This window comes from Elephas maximus, chromosome 2, assembly GCF_024166365.1.
Source record: "Elephas maximus indicus isolate mEleMax1 chromosome 2, mEleMax1 primary haplotype, whole genome shotgun sequence".
Taxonomy (NCBI): Eukaryota; Metazoa; Chordata; class Mammalia; order Proboscidea; family Elephantidae; genus Elephas; species Elephas maximus.
The window spans coordinates 45231832-45254052 of NC_064820.1; the positions used below are offsets into that span (position 1 = coordinate 45231832).

General features: G+C 41.1%; 1 protein-coding gene across 1 annotated transcript in view; it reads right to left on the minus strand.

The window, feature by feature from the left end:
- DAB2 (DAB adaptor protein 2) overlaps positions 1 to 9040 on the minus strand; it is a 56264-nt gene extending 47224 nt beyond the window's left edge. Inside the window, exon 1 of the mRNA XM_049862793.1 lies at positions 8678 to 9040. The gene's annotated coding sequence lies outside the window, so the exon portion shown is untranslated. The remainder of the gene's footprint in view (positions 1 to 8677) is intronic.
- Between the last annotated feature and the right edge of the window lie 13181 nt (positions 9041 to 22221).

The following is a 22221-nucleotide window of genomic DNA, read 5'->3' on the forward strand; positions in this document are numbered from 1 at the left end:
CAATCCGGTAAAGTGCACTGTACTTTAGGACTAACACATATTTTCATTTTGTTCCTTAATATTATAATAGGTATTTTTTTTTTCCCATTAGACTGCAGATTTTTCATGAAACAGAGGTTTTTCTTCAGCTACTAAGCAATGTCCACTCAAGCTTACCCAGCCAATATTGCCAGATTACCTTATCTGAGTCAGCATTTTGTTTTCTTGCTTTAATGACGAAATCTACTTCTTAGCAAATAAAGATCTGAGCCGTTGTCCTGGCATCTGAGGCTCAGCACAATTCCTTTCCAAAAGAGTATCGCTGCCACTCTCTTGGTCAAGGTGCTAGTCAGTCTTTTTCTAGCATCTTTTGCACTTGCTCAAATGCATGATTTCCTTATGTGCTTCTGCCAAGAATGGTTTCTCTTCCTACCTTTGTTTGTCACATTTCCGCTATTCCTTTAAAACCTACCTCTATTATCATAGCAGTGTCATTTTCTTTCTGTGGACTCACATAACACTCTGTACCAATTAATTACAGGTAGTCTTTCACTTACAACGTATTTGAGTTACGACAAACCACATTTGGCCGTCCTGTTGTTTTTTTGTTTTTTGGTACATCGTTAGTAATAGGTACTTCATACGATGTTGGAGCACGTAATCTGCTGGTATTATTCTCAGATGTTCACTCACAGATGTTCAATTTCATGATTTACTATTTAAAACACTGCTGTATAGATTTAGTTTCCTGAACTACGTAAGCTTCAGTTGCTTTAAAACAGAGATCCAAACGCTGATCGCTTTGTTAAAGCGACTGGGAAGATTCAGGAAGCAGTGAGATGTTATCACTGAAATACATGAAGAAAAAAAGAAAAGGACCATACAGAAAACTCTACTTTTCTGACCAGAAACACCATCCCCATTCCCAGGGATAATCCAGATGACCCAGAACTTTCCACAAGTGGAGTTATTACCACAACTGACAAAACGTCAGCGTCGTCCAACTCTTCATCGTCGAAGTAAATATTTATGATTTGTGTATTTTTTATGTATACATGTATGTATTAAAGCATATCTGTAAATATATATGTAATGATTCCAACCTCCAAAGACAAATAAAGATTGGATTTATAAAGATACTGATAATAAAAGGCAATAATAATGAAAACAAAACAAAAAAGAGGCATTTGACTTATGTCAGAACCAACTTATAAAGGTATCATCAGAATGGAGCCCCATCGTAAGTCAGGGACTACCTGTACAATAAAGTCATATGTGAGTTGAATAGGTGTTGTTTTTTCTTCATTTCTTATAAGCAGAAATTGTTGACATCTGTGTGTCCCCTAGTGGGTGTCAGGTAAATAATGTGCATCTAACTTTCAATTAAAACTGACTTTTAGTCATTGGAAACTTAAGCTAGGCAAATCAGAAATCCCAAAGAACAAGTCATCAGGCAGTTAAGCAAGCATCATTGCATCAAGGTATCATTTGGAAGACAACTTAGACATTGAATAAGATTATCTATCCTTTCAATTCAAATACTTCCAGGTTTCTGAAAAGCCTTAGCCTTAGCCACAGCAGGGTCTTGGGTAGAAATCCACATTAAGCTGCCTTATTATCAACCAGGTACTAGTGGAAGAGTCTGCTCTATCAGCTCCATATTTGTTTGGTTTTTTAGATATTTGGTTTTTGAGACAAAGAGCAAAAAAAAGAAACAAAAATCCCAACTGGGTGCAATTAAGGGACAGCCGAAATGTTCCTTTAAAGGACAAATGTTTGAGCACCTACTCTGTGTAACCATTGTGCCTTCTGATCCTCTGGCCTAGAAATCAATGCTATGATTCCCTGCTAGATTAAGAGTGCACCCCAAAGCCAAATTGGCTCAGTGTTCTTCCTATGGCTGTGCCAGCCCTCTGACAAATGTTCAAACACATTTGGCTTATTTCTGCTTCACTAAATGGTAACAAAAAGCACTTTAGCAACTGCATTCCATATTATAGAAGATTAGAACAGGTCATGGCCTCTAATAAGACACTTAAAGTATAAATAATAAGTGAGGTCATTTGGATGAAATGTTTAGAACAGGGAGGGCAGCTGCGTCCAATATGGACACAATTAGAAAAGAAGTTACTCTTTCCAGTTCTTTGGGTATGGATAATTAACTCTAGACTTCAGGATGATGCAAATGTCCTTGCCCAGAGGAGATTTAAAGAGTTAAGAGTTAACATTTGTGTGCCTGTACTGGTTTATGAAGCATTGCCACATTCTCCTTCTCGACCCTCGCATGTAATCGTTTCTAGGTAAGCAGGAGAGAGTCTCCCGATTTTCAGCCTGAATGTGTTCACCTCAGAGTCTCAGCTAGCCTACAGCTCACAAACAATGAACAAGGAAGGCCATTCCCCAAATCACAGCTTAGCTAGAACAGGTACATTACTGAAACAGCAGCAGCTCCAAGGTAAGTATTTTTTTATGCCTTCTCCTTTAATCTTAATTTTAAGGTGACTCATTTTACTGACTTTATATATCTTGTCTTAGGCAGCAAAGCTGGGATGTGAACACAATCACTCGTAGTTCAGAATCCCAGCTCTTAGCCACTAACTTACGTGGGCTCCTCAAAACCAGAATTCTAATCTGCAACCTTGAGAGTGGCTATCTTTAGGTCATAACTCTGAATTTTTTGTTCTGAGCTGAGAATACCAATCTCTGCTTAACATCAGTCATTCTTCAGACTGTTTTGCAAGGTGACTGAGGCAACCAAAGGTCAGAGACATTGAGTAACATGTCCAAGAAATAGCAAAGCTGCCATTCCAATGCAGGCCTGTTTAGATTCTGTGTTCTTTCTCTCACACGATGACTTTCTTCTAGATGTCTACTTACTGGGAGGATAGGAGCTATATATCTCCTTCGTAGTTCTTCTATTGCTAAACTAGCACCATGTCTAACATAATAAGTACTCACTAAATATTCGGATATGCACATCAAGATTTGGGTCATAAAGATTCAAGCTTGGATCCTGGTTCTACCACTTAGTGGTATGACCTTGCGCAAGCTAACATCTACCGATCCTATCAGAGATAAGAAATGGAGAAATTTTTTTCCACCACAAGTTATTTAAGATGAAAGTCAAATGGAAGAGTGGAATAGTGCTTTAAGTCATAAAGCTCTGTAAAAGCAATGTGCAGATCCATTCACCAAAATGGGGACGACCTCATCTGCACTTTGGAGCATGGCATTCAAAACAAAATAAAAAGTTTCATAGGTTAGAGAAAACCACCTGGATCAAGCATAATGATCTAGTTTCCTGGAATCTTTTTGTAAATGAAGCAGCTGGGATAGTTCTCTAATAAATGGAGATGAATTATGTTCTTTAAAAACCCCAGTGCTAGAGAAGGACCTGGAAATGAAGCATTAAGATAAAACTAAGGACTGTATCAATTTTTCTAGAATCAAGGAAGCAACATATGGAATAGTGGGGAAAATGTCCAATGTTCATGTGTTTATCTGTGGGTTTTTTTTTTTTTTAATATTTCTGCATCCTAAGATTCAGTTAAACCAAACTGTGTTTAAATGTGTTTGCTTTATGATTTTCATGACTGTAAGAATTTAAATACTTTGTCATGTTTTCCATAAAGTTATTCTTGGGTCATGTGGGAAGTTTCCTAAGTGGTGTAAATGGTTTGGTGTGCTTGACTGGTGGCCTAAAGGTTGGCTGTTTGGAAGATAGGCCTGGTGATCTACTTCTATTAAGATTACAGCCAAGAAAACTCTATGGTTTCTGCTCTGTAGCACATGGGGTAGCCGTGAGTCGGAATTGGCTTGACGGCCGCTGACAACAATAGATCACGTGGGGGGCTTGCTGTAACACAGAAGACTCGACCCTACCACCAGAGTTTTGGTCTGTAGATCTGGGGTGGGGACCAAGAATTTGTATTTCTAATAAGTTCCCAGGTTATGCTGATGCTGCTGGTCTGGGGTCCACACTCTCTAAGATGATTTCTCTAGAGCCATGAAATACACTCCAAGCTAACTAAGAGTCCAATCTTGAAAGACTGAATTAATTTAATTGTTAAATAAGAAGTTAAGGCAGTTCATCTGTCACAAAGCTCTAAGTCTGTTCCAGAGCATTTCCTTGCATGATAGCGCTGGGGAGAAACCGGTTAGCATTTTATCCAAAATATTCGACCATATATGCATGACTCAAATCTCTTCCAGGTTGAAAGTATTTCAAACCCAGCCTTCTAGGATTGCTATTCTATTCTACCCACCTCCTTCACACTGTGGCTACCTGCAAGTGTCAGTCTACATTCTGCTTTCTGCTAACTTCCACACAGCCTAACACTCACCCAGCCTGTCCTACTCACTCAGAATTCAGGCCAGCTTGAGGCAGTTAAAGGTTACTTTCCTGAAATATACTGTGATGGTTGTTTTTGTTCATGTGTGCGTTGGAGTCCATTCCAACTCATATTGCCCTATAGGACAAAGTAGAACTGCCTCATAGGATTTCTCAGGCTGTAATCTTTACCGGAGCAGATCACCAAGTCTTTTCTCCTGAAGAGTTGATGTTGGGTTCGAAAGCTGACCTTTGGCTAGCAGCTGAGTGCTTCACCATTGCGCCACCAGGGTTCCTTGTGATGGTAGTAGAGAAAAATTGCCAGTGTGCTTCTGTATTGAGACAATAGCTCTCATGTTCCTGAAATCGCATAAGCCCTAATATTCTGCTGTGTAGAGATGGAAGAAAAGAAGGTTTTCTACTAGCAAGGGTAAGAAAATTAAGTATTAGGATTAAATTAAGTTTGGTGGGGTGGGGAGTAAGGTAGGTAAAGACTTTGGCTCATTTAAAAACTTTGTTCAGCCATTTATTCAGATTCTCCTCCTTACCCTGGAATGGCAAGCTTCCTCCCAGGGCAGGAGAAGGATGCAGGAAGGGGAGTAACCACGGCAGCCTGCCCAGCTATGTGGGCAAGGATAGTGTGGGCCACACTCACTCTGAAAATTTTTATTTCTAGCTTAGTGCCTCAGTTTATTGCTTTTAGCTTAGAAGGTCAACTTGACCAAAGGAAAATGCAGAGAACAGAGAGTACCGCCATGTCTCTTCTGGCTAGTGAGCATGGGCAAATGTACCAACATTGTTACTATTAAGTGCTTGAATGATTAACATTTTTCAGGTAGGCAAGTGGTGTCCAATTTTGACAAAGAAATTCTCTGTTTGCCTTGACCTTTCACAAACACATATAATTCAGTTGTTAATGGCAAAAAAACAAAAAGCCATAGGTTTCCAAGTCAGATAGAATCAGGTACTCTAAGCATATTAGATTAACATTCTTTCTAACAACCCTGGGGTAGGTACTATTATTCTCCCCAGATAAGAAAACTGAAGGACAGAGAGGTTCAGTAAACTTGCCCAAGGTCATGTGGCCAGCAGCGGTGAAGCTGGGATTTGAACCTAAGGCAGTGGGACGCCAGAGCCCATGCATGCTGTCAACAACTACCCAGTTGTGCTAGGTGGGAGACAGAAGCTGACGTGTGAGTGCTAGCCCTTGGTGTCCATACACAGCACCACTTGTCCCCCTCATCAGCAATTAGTGTAATTTTTTTTTTTTTTTTTTAAGAAAAGGCGATGTCGTAGCTTGCTTTACTTCCAATTCACACTATTAATACATTCAGGATACGTTACTATGAGTTAGGTTTTCCCTAAACACACATAAGGAGCCCTGGTGGAGCAGTGGTTCAAGTGCTAGGCTACTAACCGATAGGTCAGGAGGTTTGAACCCACCAGGCGCTCCACGGGAGAAAGATTACAGCCTTGGAAACCCTATGGGGGTGTCTGTCCTGTACAGTTGCTATGATTTGGAATCATCTCAGTGGCAACGAGTTTTAAACACACAGATCTGAAGTTAAAGCCATTTCATCCAAATGTGACTTTGTCCTAAAAAAAAAAAAGTCCTACTTCTGTGCAATTCAGTGGCACAGCTTCAACTTTAGAATTACATAGCAGCTCCAGAGAGAATTCTAAAATCCCACATCCTGTTCCTCAGGTGTTTCATATTGCCAATCTGGTTCCCATTCTGGTTCTGTTTGAAGGGGAGAAAGCCTTATATGTTCCATGACCAGTTACCTAAGCCTCCCCAGTCAGTCAGCTTTCAAGCCTTCCTGGCTGGGGAGGTCTGTTCTGATGACCATTAGGGCAGCTTAAAACCCCTGGAGAGCTCCGTTTTCAGCAGCCTTCTCAAGTATTTCAACCCCTTAGCTTTGTCTTTAAGCAAAGCAATAATCAAATCCTCAAGGGAAAAAGAGACTGAAGAAGAAGAACACAAGAACCCTTCAAAACCACATAGGTAAAAATATCAATGGTGACAAGCTTAAGCTTCTGGCCATCTGGGGGTAGAATGAGATATGGAGCAGCACATAGTCATTGCATCAACAATAGCTCCTGCCTCCACAAAGCCCCCTGCCAGCCCAGAACCACTCAGCACTGCTTTCTTATTCTTCAGGTAATTGAGGCATGGCCAAGCAGGCCAATAAAAATCACCCCCAACCAGCTGGTCAGCAGCTTCCAGAGAGGTCTCTGTACCACCTTCATGCCAGTAAGTGTCTTAAAAGCAATTCCCCCTAAGCTGGACAAAGTGACTGAAAGCTATTCAACCTTTGAAGCAAGGGAACACATAGGTCTAATGCATAGGAATTTGGACTTTTGGTTTAATCTAAAACCCTAGAAAGTCTTAAGTAGAGATACAAACTCTGGATTCTGCCCTTAACAAACTAAGGTCTTTTAACAAATGCTGTGGATTCCTTCCCTCCTCTACATCCACAGCTGAAGATCCTCTGTGTCCAAAATCACCAGAAAGGACAGTACACATAGGTCATAGCTCAAAGTTGGACGACATTCCCCTACCATATTCTTGTTCTGGTCATACGCTGAAATGTAGGTGGGTAAATGGTTCCTAGGGCAGTCATTATGATAAGAAGGAATAAGGTAGAGAGTGGGAAGGGAAAGAGGAAGTTAAATTTTCAACAACAGGAAAAAGAATCCAGTCTGCCTTAGAGGAAAACCAATAAGGAATTTGGAAGAAGGAATCTGCTCCAGAAATACACATTGGTGAAGCCCACTAGGTGTCCTTTGTGCTTTCTCTAGGAGACGTTCCACATTGTCTGTCCATGTTGTATTAAGTTACAGCATTGTTTATTTCCATATACCCAGCACTTCACCAAAAAGGGCCTTCCCCAAAAGATTATTCACAAGGTGATAAACTTTACAGTGTGATTGAAGTCCATCACCCACTCATGAGAGGGGCAACAGAACCTGGGGTGGGTGGGGCACTCAGCCAGAAAAGAACAGCCTAATCAAGGTCCGGCTGCTGGTCTGAGAAGCAGGCCTTGCAAAGGAAGTGTCAGAGGCAAGCCATTTGGTAGCTGCAGTGCTCCTCCATCCCAAGCTAGTTCCCCCTTCCCCAACAGCTGATAGATGCTTTTGTGTGGGGAGCCAACCTCAAAACTGTAAGGAAGATCAATGATCTAACCCATTAAGTCATTCCAAGAGCCTTATCACTCATCTCCGAGGCGTTTGTGTAGTTGCCTCCTTTCCTTTGCCATTTTACTTGAGTTAGTCATGTCCTACCTCCTCCCACAACACCCCCTCCCACCCTCCTCTTTTGCCTTATTAAGGCCAGAAATTTTTTCATTAAGTCACTTTATAGTGCAATAGCAACATTTACTATTCATGAAGTTGCCCTGCTATAATTTTTAAGTCTTTCCATGTGTCTGGAAGCTTGTTTCTGTTCTGCTCTTCTCATTTTACAGAGTGGCTCTTCTCCTTCCAAACACAAACTAAAAAGAAAGAGGAAAAAGTATGTTTTGTGTGTGTGTGTGTGTGTTGGTGGAGGGGTGGTGGAGATAACATCCAGAATCTTTAAGTGTTTTAAATCCAGTTAAATTTCCCTTTTGACTCAAACAGCTCACTGCTGCAACTTACTAAGGACCTGAATTCCAGGCTAGGAATTAAGTCAAGGGAGAGAGACAGCAGAAACAAATAACAGAGTCAGCTCTATGCTATGAAAACCGCTATGTTACTGGAGCTCCATGGTTTTAACCCATTCATTTTATTCCCCCTTTCCTAGAATTCTTAATCTTTTCAGCCAGTTTTAGGGCAAGAAGATAAGCACCGTTTGTTTAAACGCTCCCTGCTTTGGGGATTTAAAACAAGTTTGTTCAGTCCCCTGGGCAGATACTTTCTTAGGAATGCCGGTTTAAGACAAAGTTCACATTAATGCTACATGTTGTCAGTTACCAGGAAAAAGCTTCTTATGGGCACAAACCAGCAGGTCCCCAGCCTTTGTCACGCGGCACAAATAGGCACCCTTTGCGGAGTTAATGAGGCGGTCAGCAGCCACGCCAGCGTCCTCCGAGGACTGGCCGCAGAGCTTCTAAACTAGCACACAGACACTGACACACACACAAAAAGGAGGCGCTGGTGGAATGTCAAGCTAGATACATCTGCAGCCAGATCCCCAAGGTAAGTGTTTTCAGTGGAAGCATTCCTCCTATGTCGGGCTACAAAACGGCTCGTGGCCCCAAGTGCACTAGCTTGTGTCTAAAATTCCCCACAGCCCGAGCTCTGCACCCCAAAGGGAAAAAAAGCGAAGGAGGGATGGAGGTCTCAAAAAATGGAGCCAAAGGGAAGAAGGCGTCCGAAGCTACTTACACGCTAGCTAGCGCCCCTGCGATGCGAGCATGACTCCGCGGTCCCCGGAGCCTCCAGGCTGTAAGCAGCGGACACCGTGGGCTCAGCTTAAGTACCCGCCGGGCCGGGAGCCTCGAAGCCGCGCAGCCACTCCCGGCGAGAGATATGGTTCTAATCAGATGCTGGCAGCTGAGGACTCCCCAGGAATGTGCCGGGATGTTTTTGCTGCCTGGGCTTGGTAACTCCCCCTCAACGTGTCTGCTGAGTCTTCCAAACTTAACTGTTTATTAACTCGAGCGGCTGCCACGCCGAGGACCCGGCTCCCTCCGGCTCCCCGAGCCCCACCAGCTGGGGGCGATCGCCGGGCAAGCCAACTAAAGGAAGGAGGAGGAGTGCAGGCTACATAAAAAGCCTCGGCCGGGTGGCGGGGAGGGGGTGGTGCAAATAAGGACAGGAAAGGGAAACTCCGGAGGAAAGGGGTGGGTTCCACCGAGCTTCATCTCACAAATCCGTTCCCTGGATTGCCACTTCGAGTGATGTGGCACACGGAGTCCACCTAGCCCCTTGGGGCCTTTGAACAAAGGGCTGCCTTTACTCCTGACATTCCTGACCAGGGGCAGTGGATACTAGCTCAGATGGGCTGCTTCTCAAGTTTAAAGTGCGGTTGCCCCCTTTAAAGGAATGCGTGTCTCTTTCATTTCAGATGTGGATGCCCTTAAGTTGGTGGGAAATCTGTGTGTATATGTAAAGCATACTGTATTTATATATGAAATAGAATTCTGTATATACAGATAGAAAAACAATACTCTCTCTATGAAATAGATATAAACAAAAAGTGTTCACTCCTCTGTCACCTATCTAAATAAGCTGTATATCTGATATAAACAAAGATTTAAAGATCGGTGACCCATAACAGAGTATACATCTATATGTAGACACATAACATGAGTTTATCAGCACACATTTCCTTAGCACTTCATATACCTTATTAAAAACATGAGATATGAGAAATAAAATAGAAAGTATTGACATACAGTGCTCAGCAGTAGAAGGCACTCAGCCTATCTTAACGAAAGTTAACAAGCTGGGAATTCATTTTCTCCCTATTTTTTAAATCGTGTGCAATTGTGAAACATCCACAGACGCTCCGTTACTTTTTAAGAAATATGAAATTATTGTGAAAGGCATGTCTCTGTTCCCTTTTTTTTTTTTTTTTTTTCTTCAGGTCAGAGGCAGTGTGTGCTAAACATGAAAATGCCAAACTGGTACTCAGATTTGGGGGGTTATTGGCTTTGTTAACTAAGCAACACAATGGATTTGCATTTCACCTCTGGACACTGGGGCTTCAAATCAGGCTCCCGAGACACCGAGGAAGTATTTTGTGGTCCAAGCCCAGCTGTGATTGCAAAGCCACTGTGTAATTTGGGGAGCTCACTGTGAGTGGCAGTTCCTGCTCTCAAGTAGGTCATGCTGGGAGGGGCGGGGTACAGGGAGACTGAGGTGCACAGAGCTGGGGGAGAACAGACTTCTCCCCTGCCTCTAAACCCAAGAAAACTGCCTCTAGCCCCCACTATTTCTCTTCTGTGTCTTCTCCCCACACCTGGGATGCAGTAGTAGGGGTTGGGGAAGGGTGGTGTTGACAGATTTCAATATTCTTCTGAGGTCATTTACTATGATTAAAAAATGACTTTGTGTGAATGACAAGTGGCATATAAATTTTAGTCATGGGATAGTATTTATAATATTTATGCAGAGAAATGTAACTCTGGCAGATCTTAGGTCATAGTGCTTTATTTCTACAATCTAGAAGTCCAGACTGATGGTTTCACTTCTACATGTTAAGTAGCTTGTTTCAGGCAAACACAGGCTCTGACAATTCAGAAGTCAGTCTCTCTTTTAACCTCAACCTGCAATATTTTCTCAGCTAAGAAATTAACACCCAAACCTTTTTTTTTTTTTTTAGTTGAGAGACTCTTACCAAGAAATGTTAACTCCTGTTTATTCTACCCCACCAAATGGAAGGGATTTGTCTAAGAAGCCAGAGAAAGAAAATGATTTCATCTGTAATGAGGCATAGTTTCAAAAGAGGACTTGAGTGAAAACAGTTGCATTTATGAGCAGTGGACTCACACATCCAGCATAAAATGGATATCACTGTCTTTTACACAGAAATCTTAAGGGTAAACAGCAGAGAACTCTGAAGTATTTTTTTTTAAATCTCTAGTGTGCTGTTATTGCTTCTGGCAGAATTTCAATGTCCTGCTCACACATACAAAAAAAGAGAGAGAAGGTAATTTAAGTTTTTGTTCCTGATGACACACTGTCTCCTGCCAGATCTAAGTTGTTCACTCCCTGGTAGTTTTAAATGAACATATTTGCATCTGCAGAATAAAACCGAAGCTGGTTTCTCAAATAGCCCACCCCAAAACTAACGCTGACCAGATCATAGCCTTTTCTTATTTAACACTGAATTGAATGTGTAGAAAATCGAGGTGAGGAAAATTCAGTGCAATGGTTGAAAATCGAAGGTCCTTGCATGTGACTTCCCCTTGCATAAAACCTGGCTGGGACAGAGAGGGAAAAAATAAAATCAAACTGAGGACTGTGCTCCCAGCCTCGGAAAGGGGTAGTTAATCCCGTGATGGTTTGCTGAAGAATGCATGGTTTATTATTAAAGTAATCTCTTAAGATTTTCCTGGAATGTGCTTCCACAGCAGCTCTGCGGTGTGAGCTATCCTGTGTGTGTGTCTTTTCTTCCGTAATTAAGCGTTTTTTCCCCCCTTTAGCTAGCAGACCTAATGCTTTCTCTCCTCTATCTCCAGCCACTCTTCTAGCCCCCTCCTCTACTGCTCTTGCCTCCATTAAACTTCCCATTTTGAATCCTGCTGTTTCACAGGAACTATAAATGGCACTTTGGAATTGGCCATAAGGTAAACTGCCTGTGTACCTTGATGCTTTGCTGGACACTTAGAAATATTCAAGTCAAACAGGCATTGACTAAAGTCTGTGGATTTTGTAAGGTCATATACATATATATGTGTGTGTGTATTATTATTATTTTTTTTTCCTGCTCAGCAGCATAAAAAAATGAAGAGAATAGCTATTATTCCCGGGAAATGTTCTTTGACCTTGTCTGGTCCTTCATATTGAACAATGCAGAAAAACTGGCCCTATAAGGTTTGGCTGCTGACAACCGAGTGCCGTCGAGTCGATTCCAACTCACAAGGCAGGGCAAAAACAAAACTTTTTTTTTAAATTGTACTTTAGATGAAGGTTTACAGAGCAAACTCGTTTCTCATTAAACAATTAATACACATATTGTTTTGTGACATTGGTTGCGAACCCATGACATGTCAACACTCTCCTCTTCCTGACCTTGGGTTCCACATTGCCAGCTTTCCTGTCCCCTCCTGCCTTCTTGTCCTTGCCCCTGGGCTGGTGTGCCAATTTAGTCTCATTTTGTTTTATGGCTGAAGGGTGAAGGCAGGACAAATTTTTAAGGAGGATTTTTATTTGCTGTTGTTGTTAGGTGCCATTGAGTTGATTTCAACTCATAGCAACCCTACGTGCAACAGAATGTAATAATGCCTGGTTCTGTGCCATCCTCACAATCTTTGCTATATTTGGGCCCATTGTTTTTGTCACTGTGTCAATCCCTCTATTGAGGGTCTTCCTTTTTTTTTTGCTTACCCTCTACTTTACGAAGTATGATGTCCTTCTTCAGGGACTGATCCCTCTTGATAACATGTCCAAAGCACGTGAGACAAAGAAGTCTGTCTATCCTCACTTCTAAGGGGCATTCTGGCTGTACTTCTGATAAGGCCAACTTGTTCTTTTTAATGGAAGTCCATGGTATAGTCAATATTCTTTGCCAACACCATAACTCAAAGGTTATCAGTTCTTCTTCAGTCTTTCTTATTCATTGTCCAGTTTTCCCATGCATTGGAGTGATTGAAATTACCATGGCTTGGGTCAGGGTCACCTTAGTCCTCAAAGTGACATCTTTGCTTTTCAACATTTCAAAGAGATCTTTTGCAGCAGATTTGCCCAATGCAATACATCTTTTGATTTCTTGACTACCCCTTACATGGATGTTGACTGTGGATCCAAGTAAAATGAAATCCTTGGCAACTTCAATATTTTCTCCGTTTATCATGATGTTGCTTATGGGTCCAGTTGTGAGGATTTTTGTTTTCTTTATGTTGATGTGTAATCTATACTGAAGGTTGTAGTCTTTGATCTTTATCAGTAAGAACGTATATGTGTATACACACACACACCCCTTCTCCTCACTTAGCAACTATCTTGTCCAACATTTTGCATTTACAACAATAGTTGTAAATGTTTGACTATTTTATGTGTTAACAACATACATCTGGCAGTAACGAACACTGACATTTGAGGAGAGAGTAGCGCTGGCTTTGATGGTTAAGGTTTATGTATCAACTTAGCTGAGCCGTACTTTTCAGGTGTTTGACAGCTATGTGATGATGTAATTTGGCAGCTAAATAATGATGTAGTCATTCTCTAATTTGTGATTTGATGTGGTCATCCTCCATTTTTACATAATACCAATTTCACATAACAACCTGGTCTTTGGAACCTAATCCTGTCAATAAGTGAGGAGAGGGTATATATATGTATATATGATGAGGAGTCCTGGTGATGAAATAGTTAAGCACTCAGCTGCTAATTGAAGGGTCAGCAATTCTAACCCACTAGCTGCTCCACGGGAGAAAAGTCCTAACAATCTGCACCTATAAAGATTACAGCCTAAGGAACCCTATAGGGCAGCTCTGCTCTCTCATATGAGGTCACTATGAGTCAGAATCAACTTGATGACACACAACAACATATATATGATTATATGAATTACTGTTTAAAATATATATAATCATATATAAATATAAATACATATATATAGTGAGAAACTCTGGGTGGCACAACCACTTAAGATGCTCAGCTGCTAACCAAAAGTCTGGAGGTTTGAGTTCAACCAAAGCTGTCTCAAAAGAAAGGCTTGGCAATCTACTTCTGAAAGATCACAGCCATTGAAAACTGTATGCAGCATAGTTCTATTCTGACACACATGGGGTTGCCATGTGTCAAAATTGATTCATGGGCAACTGTTTGTTTTTTATATGCATACGTAAAGATGTACACAAATATATACATTCTCACACAATCTAAAATATTTGGAGGACAGTATAATTGAAGGCTGTTTTTCTTTCGTTTTGTTGGTTGCTTCATTGGTTTTATTGGCTACACCCCTACAGCATCTTAGAGCACAATATCTGTTATTTGCTCATGATGTGAATTATTGGTGAAACTCAAAAGGTAGAGTATCAGGGTACTTGGAAAAGTTGGAACATTGTAAGATGAAGGACATTTAAAATTCAATGTCATAAATGTATAATTAATTACATTTTCCTACTAATATACATTTTTATAGGTAGAAGTTATAAAGGGGATGAAGAGTACTCTCATATGAATCACCGGTTAAAATATTGTCTTAGTTGGAAGGTAAGCTGGCAAGAGTTATTAAAAATAAAAAAATACCTGTAATGCTGCAAGAATACTAACATTAATTATTACTAGAGCAAACATGTATACAGTTCCCTACCCTAAGAGTAAGAATCTAGTCCCTAGAAATAAAAGCACCAAGATATAAATATATACATAAAAAAAAAAATACAAAGATGTTAATTGCTGCTTTGTTTATAGTGGGGGAAAAAAACCTGGGAGAGAAGTATGCTTGTCCATGGGGAGTTGTTGAATAGATCATGGTTCATCCACACTATGAAATCATATGAAACCATTTAAGAATAAATTGGAGCTAAACCTCGTAATATGGAAGGATTTCTATTAGGTATTGTTAAGTGAGAAAAGCAAGATACAGAAAAGAATGTAAAAGAATGTGTGTGTGTGTGTATGTGCGTATGTATGATTATAAGGGAGAATACATACTAGGTTGCAATGGGGGCCTGGTGCAGATGAGAGCAGACAAAGTGAAAGCCAAGCAAAAAGGGAAAAGAAATTAAAATAACATGCATGCAGATATATAGATGTATTTGTGCATCTAAGTGCAATAATATATGCACAAGCTCATATAATTAAAAAAAAAATTATACTATATGATTTTAAGAGAAGGAAAAAGAATGGTTGTGACAGAAATCCCCCCAAATTGAGGTGTTTTCCTCTAGGCCTTCCAAACATGAGTCCTCATCACTCTTCACATTATCTAATTCAGCCTCAGAGCAATAGTTCTCAAACTAATGTTCACAACAGTCACCCTGAGACTCTGCTACAAGGGCAAATTCCTGGGCCCAGCCTAGAGGCCACGATAGGAAGGTGTGTCTGGAAGGTATGTCTGTGTGTGTGTGTGTGTGTGTGTGTGTGTGTGTGTGTAGTGGGGGGTCATATGTGTGTTGGGGAGCCCTTGGAATGTTTGTATTCAACCAAACATTGGAGCGATTCTGATGCTGTAGCCTTGGCGCACTTGAAAACACTGCATTTCTCCTGAGATTAAGAGGTTACTCATTTTGTTATTCTGTGATGGATGACAGCTATGTGGGGAAGAAGAAAGAGGGATTCACTCAAATTTAGAGCCACAAGGCTAAGGGGCAGGTACCATCCGTCTTCAGCCACAGGCATTTCTCTCTCCCCTTGGCTCTCTGAAGCCTTAGACAGAGTCCTTGTCCTGCCTCTGGGGATGTCTGCCCTCCTTAGCCCTCCCATATCAAAACTTGTTTTTGGAGAAAGATCTGATATCACAATTTGCATTGACTGATAGGCAGATATTTACATTTTCAATCTTGTCCCTTACCTTGGAATGAAAGGCACTATTCATGGTTAAAAGGCTCTGCAGCATCAGTAAGAGCAGGGAGATAGTTTCAGCCCAGTTTTTGAACAGGTGGAGCCAATTGTCAACTCTGCCCTGCACAAAACTTAACCTTAAACCCATTTTACGGTTACCAGATTGAGAAGAAATTACGACTTCCAACTCCTGGGATGGCCCTCTACTATCCCTGAAGTCACACTACAGCCTGGCTTCCAAACGGCCATTTGAAAATTGAAAATGTGTGTTATGTACACTTCATGATATGTTGTTGCTGTTAGGTGCCATCAAACTGGTTCCGACTCATAGCAACACTATGTAAAACAACAAAACACCTCAGGGTCCTGCACAGTCCTCACAACCGTTCTATGTTTGAGCCCTTTGGTGCAGCCACTGTGTCAATCCATCTCATCGAAGGTCTTCCTCTTTTTCACTGACCCTTTAGTTTTACCAACCTTGATGGCCTTCTCCAAAGACTGGTTCCAAATGATAACATGTCTAAAGTACATGAGACAAAGTCTTGCTATCCTCGCTTCCAAGGAGCAGCCTGGTTATTTTTCTTCTATGTCAGGTTATTTATTCTTCTGGCAGTCCGTGGTATATTCAGTATTCTTTCCAAACACCATAATTCAAAAGCATCAATTCTTCAGTCTGCTTATTCATTGTCTAGCTTTCGAATGCATGTGAGGCTATTGAAAACAGCATGCCTTGGGTGGGGCACCTTAGTCCTTAAAGTGACGTCTTTGCTTTTTAACATGTTATAGCGGACTTTTGGAGCAGATTTGGCCAATGCAATATGTCGTTTGATTTCTCGGCTGCTGCTTCCGTGAGTACTGATTGTGGATCCAAGAAAAATGAAATCCTTGACAACTTCAATATTTTCTGTTTATTATAATGTTGCTCATTGGTCCAGTTGTGAGGATTTTTTTTTTCTTTGTATTGAGGTGTAACCCATACTGAAGGCTGTAGTCTTTGATCTTCACCAGTAAGTGCTTCAAGTCCTCTTCACTTTCAGCAAGGAAGGTTGTGTCATCTGCATAATGCAGGTTGTTAATAAGTCTTCCTCCAATCCTGATGACCTGTTCTCCTTTGCATAGTCTAGCTTCTCAGATAATTTGTTTAGTATACAGGTTGAATAAGTTTGATGAAGGGACACAGTGCTGACTCACACATTTTCTGATTTTAAACCACTCAGTATCCCCTTGTTCTGATTCCACATGAGAACAATTAATTGCTCTGGAATTTCCGTTCTTCCCAATGTTATCCATAATTCATTATGATCCACATCGAATGTCTTTGCATACCCAGTAAAATACAGGTAAACATCTTTCTGATATTCTCTGCTTTCAGCCATGATCCATGTGACATCAGCAATGACATCCCTCCTTCCGTGTCCTCTTCTGAATCCAGCTTGAATTTCTGGCAGTTCCCTGTCAATGTACTGCTGCAGCCATTTTTCAGTTATCTCCAGCAAAATTTTACTTGCCTATGACATTAACGATATTGCTCAATAACTTCTTCCTTCCGTTGGATCACCTTTCTTTGGAATGGGCCCAAATATGGATCTCTCCCAGTAGGTTGACCAGATAGCTGTCATCCAAGTTTCTTGGCATAGATGAATGAGCACTTCCAGTGTTGGATCCATTTACTGAAGCATCTCAATGAATATTCTGTCAGTTCCTGGAGTCTTGTTTTTTACCAATGCCTTTTTTTTTTTTTTTTTTTTCAATGTAGCTTGGACTACCTCCTGAAATTGTTGAATGTTGAGCAATTCTTTTTGGTACGGTGACTCTGTGTACTCCTTCTATCTTCTTTTGATGCTTCCTGAGTCTTTCAATATTTTGCCCATGGAATACTTCAATATTGCAACTTGAGGCTTGAATGCCAAGTGTGGTCTTCCCTTTTGGTTTTCTCACTCCAGGTTTTTGCACATTTTATTATAATCGTTTACTTTGTCTTCTCAAGCTGCCCTTCAAAATCTTCTGTTCTGCTCTTTTACTTCATCATTTCTTCTGTTTGCTTTAGCTACTCTATGTTCAAGATCAAGTTTTAGAGTCTCTTCTGACATCGATTTTGATCATATTTTTCTTTCCTGTCTTTTTAATGACCTCTTGCTTTCTTCATGTATGATGTCCTTGATGTCATCCCACAACATGTCTTGTCTTCTGTCATTAGTGTTCAGTGTGTCAAATCTGTTCCTGAGGTGGTCTCTGAATTCAGGTGGGATATACTCAAGGTTGTATTTCGGGTGAACTTGTTTTAATTTTCTTCAGTTTCACCTTGAACTTGCATATGAGCAACTGATAGTCTATTCCACAGTTAGTCCCTGGCCTTGTTCTAACTGGTGATATTGAGCTTCTCCATTGTCTTTTTCCACAGATGAAGTTGATTTGATCCCTGCACATTCTACCAGGTGAGGTCCACATGCATAGTCACCGTTTATGTTGTTGAAAAATGGTATTTCCCATGACTAGATGGTTGGTTTTGCAAAATTCTATCATACGACCTGTTGCTTGGTTTCCATTACCAAGGCCATATTTTCCAACTACCAATCCTTCTTCTTTGTTTCCAACTTTCACATTGCAATCACCAATAATTATATCTTGATTGCAAATTTGATCAATTTCAGACTGCAGAAGTTGGTAAAAATCTTCAATTTCTTCATCTTTGGTTTTAGTGGTTGATGTATAAATTTGAATAATAGTTGTGTTAACTGGTCTTCCTTGTAGGCACATGGATATTATCCTATCGCTGACAGCGTTGTACTTCGGGACAGATCGTGAAATGTTCTTTTTGACAATGAGTGCGATGCCATTCCTCTTCAATTTGTCATTTCCGTCATAGTTGATCACACGATTATCTTATTTAAAATGGACAATACAAGTCCATTTCAGCTCACTGATGCCTAGGATATCAATCTTTATGCGTACCATTTCATTTTTGAGGACTTCCAATTTTCCTAGATTCATGCTTCCTACATTCCACTTTCAGATTATTAATGGATGTTTGCAGATGTTTCTTCTCATTTTGAGTCATGCTACATCAGGAGATGAAGGTCTCGAAAGCTTTACTCCATCCATGTCACTAAGGTCAACTCTACTTGGAGGAGGCAGCTCTTCTCTAGTTGTGTTTGAGTGCCTTCCAACCTGAGGGGCTCATCTTCTGGCACTATACCAGACAGTGTTCCACAGCTATTCGTAAAGTTTTCACTGGCCAATTTTTGTAGAATTAGATCACCAGGTCTTTCTTCCTAGTGTGTCTTAGTCTGGAAGCTCAGCTGAAACCTGTCCAACAGGAGTGACTCTGCTGGTATTTGAAATATTGGTGGCATAGCTTCCAGCATCATAGAAACACACAAACCACCACAGTATGACAAACTGACAAATGAGTTTCATGATATAGCAAAGGAAATTGTCTAGGTTAAAGTTCTCTTACTAGCTATAAGACTTAGGTCAAGTTATCTAACTTCTCAAGGACTCAATTTCTTTATATATAAAATGAATATTTTTGTATCCTTCCTTCCATTTCGGCTTTTGGTGGAAAGCATAGGAAACCATATTCATGAAAGGCCTTTGGAAATTTCAAGACCACATAAATGCTGTAAAGGTGTTATTATTATTGCTGGAAAGGGGTTCTTGTCTCAAATTATTTCCACCCCCAGAGGAAATAATGTTTGAATAATTGTGTTCCTCTGATTGTAGTGCGCGTTCCTAAGGCTTATCCTTTGGGCAAGGTATTCCAAGAGTCTACCTTTCTAACATTCCTGTGGATTACTGTAATGGAGCAGTTTAATCTTCTCAAAGATAGATGAATCTTTTTCTGCTGAAATTAGGATATTGAAAGGGACAAGGAGGCAAAAAAAAAAAAAAGAGAGAGAGAGAAAATGGGCACTAAAGACAAACTCTACTTACTTCCAATATCTGTTGCTACTGCTGAGAAAGGGGTCTCCCCAACCACAGACCCTCAATTCAATTCAAAAACCTTCCATTATGCTCCACCTATGTGCTACACTAGGGTTCTTAGGCTGCGCCCATAGCCTTAGTTCTAAACTGGAACAGCTACTTGTAAGTCAAGAAGGAATACCGTTTGGTATCTTTATTTAGTGTTCAGGCTCAAAATCACTTCTTAATCAGAGAATGAGGGAAACCATGTGTGGTCTCTAGGGTAATTTAAATTCTCAATTATCTCGAAGGGTGTGTATGCATGTGCCTGTGCATTTTCTAGCAAGGTGTGCCATAGATACCATTAGATCATTAAAGGACCCTACGGCAAAAAAACAAGGATAAATTCCATTACACCATTCATGTATAGCCATTACACATCCTTCCTATCCGTTTTTATCTGAGAATTCTGTCTTTTGTACCATTCTGATACTTATCTTTACAACATCATTGCCAAACAGATTAGGACAAGTATGCCTGTTTCTAAGGGTTAAGAAATGTAAGCACAGATGTCTTGACTTTCTTCTGTTCACATAGTTAGGAAATAGCTAGAACTATTCCCCAAGTCTCCTGAATGACCTAGCACCACCTGAGTCATGCAGCCGTAGCTGCATAATTGTGTTGGTTAATAATGACTCTTAGGATTCGCTGTACCTATGTTGGTCAGACCACACCTGGAAAAGAATATTAGAAGGTACACCTTTTGGACAGTGAGGGGACCCTCCTGGGAACTGAGAATTGCTAGGACCTTTGCCAGTGTGGACTGACTTAATTGGGCACATATAGCCAGAGCAAGAGCAGTCTCTGGGTTGCACAGTTAAACACTTGGCTACCAACTGAAAGATTGGTGGTTCAAACCCACCCAGAGGCATCTTGGAAAAAAAGCCTGCTGATCAGCTTCTGAAAGGTCATGGCCTTGGCAAATGGTTTGATTCATTTTTTTTTTTTTTTGGTTTAGCCAGGGCAAGAGAAGCCTTGGGCATGTGGGATGGGCTAGGGAGTGGGGGGCAGGGTGCCATCTGTGACTAGTAGAGCTCTTCCAAATATTTGGAAACCTTGGTGGCATAGTGGTTAAGTGCTACAGCTGCTAACCAAAAGGTTGGCAGTTCAAATCTACCAGGCACTCCTTAGAAACGTTATGGGACAGTTCTATTCTGTCCTATAGGGTCGCTATGAGTTGGAATCGACTTGATGGCAATGGGTTTGGTTTTTCAAATTTTTGAAGCCCTGGTGGTGCAGTGGTTAAAACACTCAGCTGTTAACCGAAAGGTTGTGTGAACCCACCAGCCACTCCGCAGAAGAAAGATGTGGCTTCTGTAGGGATTTACAGCCTTAGAAACTGTACAGGATAGTTCTACTCTGTCTTATAGGGTCACTATGAGTAGGAATTGACTTGACAGCAATGGGTTTCGTTTGAGTTTTCAAATATTTGAAGGCCTGTCATGTGGAAAGTAGATTTGACTGCACTCTTTGCCCACAGTGAGTAGAAAGAGGTCCTGGTAGAGAAATAGTAGAAAGAGACTGCAGCTCAATGAGGCAGATCAGTAAAGAGAGGATGGGCTCCCTGTAGAAGAGGCAGCCTCTAAGCTGGGGATTCAAGTTCAGAGGAAGAGCGGAACTTGGGGTCAGTTCCTCCGATTTCATTTTGGTAGCACTGCAGCTCTTCTCTCAAATGAAGGGAATGGTGGTGATAAAGGCCCTGGGGAGCCAATATATGTCCCCTAGGACCTGGACCCTCTGCCAGCCTGGACACTCTCCTTCCTGTGCCATAATCATGCCATCCTTGTTCTTAATTCCATGTTCTTGCAGTTTCCTCTGCCTGGGATGCCTTCATCATTTCCTTCCCTCTAAAGATGTTTACTTGTTGTCGTGGGTTGAATTTTGCCCCCCCAAACTATGTGGCAACTTGGTTAGGCCATGATTCCCAGAATTGTGTGGTTGTCCTCTGTTTCATGATTGATGTAATTTTTATACGTGTTGTAAACCCTAATCTTTGCCTGTGATTAATAAGGCAAGATTGGGTTATGTTAAAGAGGATTAGGGTGGAATGTAACACCCTTACTCAGGTCACATCCTGATCCAATGTAAAGGGAGTTTCCCTGAGGTGCAGCCTGCATCACCTTTTATCTTACAAGAGATAAAAAGAAAGAGAAGTGAGCAAAGAAGGGGGGAACCTAATACCACCAAGCAAGCAGCTCTGGGAGCAGAGCACATCCTTTGGAGCTGGGGTTCCTGCGCAGAGAAACTGCTATACCAGGAGAAGACTGATGACAAAGGCTTTCCTCCAGAACCAACAGAGAGAGAAAGGCTTCCCCTGGAGCTGGCACCCTGAATTTGGACTTCTAATCTCCTAGAATGTGAGAGAATTTCTCTCTGTTAAGGCCATTCATTTGTGGTATTTCTGTTACAGCAGCACTAGATGACTAAGACTATTGACTATGCAAAAGTATGCAACTTGTAGATGATAACATATTATCGATACCATCGCAAAGAATGAGAATTTCAAAACACTTAATTGTGCTTAAGTGGAACCTATGCACAGACCAAGAGGCAGTTCTTTGAACAGAACAAGAAGAAACTGAGTGGTTTAAAATCAGAAAATGTGTGTGTCAGGGTTGTGTCCCTTCACCATACTTATTCTATCTGTATACTAAGCGAATAATCTGAAAAGCTGGACTGTATGAAGAAGAACGAGACATCAAGATTGTGGGAAGACTCACTAACAACCTGCATTATGCAGATGACACAACCTGGCTTGCTGAAAGTGAAGGGGACTTGAAACACTC